Below are 6,000 nucleotides of genomic sequence, written 5' to 3' on the forward strand. Positions count from 1 at the left end.
TGACGTCTAAGGAATGGTTTTTGCGATTCGCTTCGGTTGCAGTTGGTCTAATTCCCAGAACGGTCTTTCACCATTCACTTCAGACACAGCTGGTTTCAACCCCAATTCACTTCGGTCATGGCTGGCCGTGTTCCCAGAATGGTCAGTCTCCTTCCTGATATAGTTTCTCCATTCCTCATCCCACTTCAGTCTCTTTCAGCCAGTATTGCTCTTTTTCAGATAGTAACTCACTCCTCATACCAATTCCACCACCCCTATTACAGTCTCAAAATTGTTGTTCAGTGTTTTAACTGTTTTCTTAATCTTGACTTCTGTTTCTTTGCATATTCTATTCACTGTTAATGAGTGGTAATTTATAACTTTTTTATCATCATATAACTTATATAAAAATAAAAATAGTGTACTACACAATTTTTTTCAGGCAACAAACAACAAAATCCGGTTCTCTCCATCATTTTCATCAACTGTAGGACATCACAAGACAAGTTTTTTTTATTCATACATTTTTTTAGGTTTAATCTGCTTGATTTAAGTCATGGTTTTTAAGATAACCTTCAATCATTTTTCAATTATAGTGTAATAAAGTTTACATAAAACTTGCGATTTTTGCATTTCTCCCAAAAATAAAATATGATACTTTGGGAGGCTCCAATTTATTATGTTTGGTTGTTTCTTTGTGCTATCCTCTATTTTAAATTTGTTGCACACAACAAAGCCAAAGAAATATTGACTATCATATGCCATCTGTCAAGTGCTGGTTTTAATATATATGAATCCTTTCACTTTGATACGCTTTAGAGTATGCATTAATTCAAGTGAATGGCTACCACATATGCAACAAAGTGTAATTGTAACAACATTTACATAGATACTTCCAACTCCACACATGGATTGTGACAGTAAGTACGATGTGTTACGCTTCATCTAAACAAAATTCATGAGCATATCACAAATCATGTAGCATAGTGTAGAGCAAGTATCATAGTTTTGGTATATGTGTAATATAGCTCACAATAAATATCAAAATGATTTTGATATCATCTCAACCCATGGTATAGATATAATAAAGCACAGTGAATATGACGAAAAGGTAATTAGTGTGTTAACAAAGGAAGGTACGTGTGAGTAGTGGACAGAGTTAAAAAGACAAGAAAGAGGGACTGTAGCATTGGAAATCAAAACATTGAAACAAGGCCACACACCTTGTGTTTGCCACATACATGATGTTTAATGGATGAGCATCACACTGAGGGATCTATTTAGACAGCAGAAAAACACAAAAAAATAAATATACACAGCGGATATAAGATTATTACTCTTTGGAACATTTGAAATTAACTATCAACATTAGTTGCATGCTTGTATGGTTTATTTTATTTCTTGGTCCAAACAGGTTTCTTGATTTTGGATCAGTTTGTCTTTAAACATTTGGTTGGGCAGTTTCAAATATCTAAAATGGTCCAATGTAAAAGTCAAAAAAATTTTTAATTTCACCACTGATATAGTCTTAGAGTTTTCATTAGGTTTTCAAAAGAACAGCATCACCCGCCTTAATTGTGTCACTTTCAGCATCTTGTCATGTCTCTGTTTTCTAATGTTACATATCTGTTGCACAGTTAGACTCTTGCATGTTAGATATTCTGTTAACTCATTAATAAGAATGGCAGGTTTCTTGTCATACAAAATTCCATAAGGTGAGAAACCAGTTGACAAATGTTGTGAACCATTTAAAATATCCTCAAGACTGCTTATGTACTCAGCCCAATTACAGTTGTCTTTGCTGCAGAAAGTCCTTCACAGTCTCTCTATCTCCCTCATGTATCTTGCTGTTGGGTCACTAGATGGATGGTATGCTGAAATTAATACATGCTTTAAGTTTCTTTCTGTACAAGAAGTTAACTGGATTCCATTGTAAGAAAGAATAGCCTCTGGGACATCTACATTTTGAACATAGTCATTCCTGAATTTTTTTATATTATGCTTTTACTGGCTGCTTTGTGTAAAGGATACAATTTTATGAATTTGGAAAATAGATCTACTACAACAAAGATGTAACTAAAACCCCCTTTTAATTATGATAATTGTCCAAAAAAATTGACTCCCACAAGATGCATTTGTTTTTTCTCTATTAGGTTTTGAAAATGTCCCCTACATGCAGGTTTACTGACTTCCACATGTTCATATCTGTTAGAAGCAGCCAACTTCTTCCTAACTCTTCTTAGAAGGTTGTAAAAATACAATTCTCCTGACTCTTTTGAATACACTTTATGACTCTACAATACCCAAAAGTTTCATGTACATAATTTATGAGAGTATCTATCTAACATTTTGGCCAATGTAATTTACATTTGTATCTGTTTGGACTCTTCCTCCTAAATACAACACCCTTGTGAATTTTGTAATATTGTTCTACTTTTTCCTTTCCTTTCTTCCCCAAATAACTTTTCACAAGTCTCCGATTTTCATTATGGTTTTTTCTCCTTATTTTGTTACAAATTTCCCTTATTTCTTTTTGATGCTTAATTCCTAACATATAAAACATTTTTAAATATCTCTCATCATGTCCATTGCTGTCTTCATATTCACTCCCCAGCTGTAGACTAGATTAAGCACCTGCAATAGCATTTTCCTTCCCATTAATTTATTTTACTGAATAATCAAACTGTTGTAAGAAAAGTGCCCATCTTGTGATAACATTCCTGTAGGTGAGTAATTTTTGAATTTAATAAATGCCTAATGAATTCCCAAAACTTCTTTTTTAGTAATGGTATAAATCTTTTCATGTTTGGGTAATGTTCTACTGGCAATGACTATTGAAAGATGTTTACTTTCCTATCTACTATCTACTCTCAGATAAATTAAAAACTGAAAAACTGCGTGAGAAACTAGTTATATGAGCTGACCTCAACAAAGATGTAAGAACTGATGACAAATTTGCTTCACTTGTAAAGAATCTAAATTTTGATCAAAGCATATGAGTTACAGCAACTACTTCAATATGTATTGATAATATTGTACACTGAAGTACCAAAAGCAGTGGTATAGGCATACGTATTCAAATAAAGACATATATAAACAGGCAGAATGTGATTCTGTGGTCAGCAACTCCTACATAAGACAACAAATGCCTGGCGCAGTTGTTAGATCAGTTACTGCTGCTACAATGGCAGGCTATCAAGAGTTAAGTGAGTTTGAATGTGGTGTTATAGTTGGTGCATGAATGATGGGACACAGCATCTCCAAGATAGCGATGAAGTGGGGTTTTACCATACGACCATTTCTTGAGTATACAGTGAATATCAGGAGTCTGGTGAAACATCAAATCTCCAACATCACTGTGGCTGGAAAAAGATCCTGCAAAAAAGAAACCAATGATGACTCAAGAGAATCATTCAATGTGACAGAAGTGCAACCCTTCTGCAAATTTCTGCAGATTTCAATGCTGGACCATCAACAAGCATCAGCATATGAACCACTCAAAGAAACATCATTGGTTTGTGCTTTCGGAGCTGAAGGCCTATTCGTGTATCCTTGATGACTGCACAACACAAAGCTTTACACCTTGCATGGGCCTTTCAACACCAACACCGGACTGTTGATGACTGGAAACATGTTGCACGGTTGGGCGAATCTTGTTTCAAATTGTATTGAGCAGATGGATGTGTACAGGTATGGAGACAGCCTCATGAATCCATAAACCCTGCATGTCAGCAGGAGACTGTTCAAGCTGGTGGAGGGTCTGTAATGGTGTGGGTCGTGTACAGTTGGAGTGATATGGGATCCCTGATACATCTAGATACGAGACTCTGACAGGTGACACATATGTAAGCTTCCTGTCTGATCATCTGCATTCATTCATGTCCATTGTGCATTCTGATGGACTTGGGCAATTCCAGCAGGACAATGCAACATGTCACACGTCCAGGATCGCTACAGAGTGGTTCCAGGAATGCTCTTCTGAGTTTAAATGCTTCCACTGGCCACCAGATTCCCCAGACATGAACATGATTGAGAATATCTGGGATGCCTTGCAACAATCTGTTCAGAAGAGATCTCGACCCCCTCATACTCTTACGGATTTATGGACAACCCTGCAGAATTCATAGTGTCAGTTCCCTCCAGCACTACTTCAGACAGTAGTAGAGTCCATGCCACATCATGTTGCAGCACTTGGGCGTGCTCGCAGGGGCACTATATGATATTAGGCGGGTGTACCAATTTCTTTGACTCTTCAGTGTACATAGTTATAATTACAGCATCAAAGAAAATTGTGTTTTAGATTTAGGAGTATCAGACCATGCTGCACTATTTGTATCATTATCAAAATTAAATTCAGGCTGCACAACAAATAGATGTAGGAAAACCAGCCAAGAAAATGTTGGGGTATTTATTAAAAAACTAAGCCTCACTGTATGGTCAGTCAGCAAACACACTTCAACAAATGACAAATAATGAGCATATTCAATTAATGCTTCCCTTTTGTAACAATATGGACTGAGTCTCATAAAGTAGACCATGGGTAACAAAAGGAATTAGAGTTTGTAGCATTAAGAAGAGGAAACTGCAATGGAGGCAAAAGTTAATCAAAATCCTGAATTTCTTAAATATGTGAGCACGTTCAAAAAAACATTTGAGGAAGTAGTTAAACTAGCAAAGCATTCTGCAAATAATACATTCATTTTAACCCTTTAACTGCTCTGGACATGTTAACGCGTGCGCCTTAGTACCTGTCCATGTGTGCTCTGAATGTGTTTACGTGCACCACCAGTCCTTCTACCTGGAACTCTGAACGAGTCTACACGTAGACACTTTCAGAGTACCATGTAGAAGGACTGGTGGCACACATAAACACGTTCAGAGCACTCAGGGACAGGCACAAAGGCGCATGCATTAACACATCCCGAGCAGTTAAAGGGTTAAATGCAAAAAACAAAAAGTTGTTTGGTCTCTTCTAACAAGTGAGGTTGGCAGTGAAGTGGAGAGAAAATGGCCCTCTAAACTAACTATAAATGGTAGGACAGTTACAGATCCCAGTGCCATATGTGAATCTTTCAATAACTTCTTCACTGTAATTCTTGAAGTTTTCCCGGCGGACATAATGTTCCATCATCTTTCGGGCGTGCACTCGGGACAGCGACAATTCTTCTTGCGATATTTCGGCTAGAAACCTCCCAGCCATCTTCAAGGCGAGTTGGAGACTGAGTTCATAGTGTATGCGCATGCCTATTTATACAGAAAGTCACGTGATACAAAGCTGCTGAGGATTGAAAGTGCATGCGTCAAAGATATCAAAGTTGCCACTACTGCGCTAGTCATAGATAAGATGTATATAGCAAAGACAAACATATAAGCGCAGAGTGCAAACAAAATAGTCCTGCTGAAAATCCACCGTGCTTGTAAATAAATAATTAATCTTTAAAAGTGGTGACATCTGTCGGAAATGAAGATGCAGAAATTCTTTCCGAACGAAGGTGTGAAATAAGCGGTTTCCAAGCATTGTCAAGATGAAATTCTTCATCACGGTTTAGCAGGTTGTCGGCTAGTTGTATTTCTACAGCTTCCTTAACAACTGAGTCCCAGAAAGATGAAGCGGTAGTTAAAATCTTAACATCTTTATAATCCATGGCATGGCCAGTAGAAATACAATGTTCGGCAACTGCTGATTTGTTGGACTGAAGAAGACGTGTGCACCGCTGGTGTTCGACGCATCGTTCCTGTACAGTGCGCATGGTTTGCCCTATGTAATGTTTGCCACACTCACAAGGGATTTCATAAACTCCCACCTTTTGCAAGAGCAGATCATCCTTAACGGATCCCAACAAGGCTGCAGTCTTAGCTGGTGGGCAGAATATCACATCCACTTTATGTTTCTTCAAGATTCTAGCGATTTTAGAAGAAACATTACCCATGTATGGGAGAAAGGCTGTAGATTTCACTTCCCTTTCCACTTCCTCATCCTTTTCCTGTGATTTTTCTGCAGTTTTTATTTGCAGGGCTTTC

Source organism: Schistocerca piceifrons, chromosome 1 (genome assembly GCF_021461385.2).
Source record: "Schistocerca piceifrons isolate TAMUIC-IGC-003096 chromosome 1, iqSchPice1.1, whole genome shotgun sequence".
NCBI lineage: Eukaryota > Metazoa > Arthropoda > Insecta > Orthoptera > Acrididae > Schistocerca > Schistocerca piceifrons.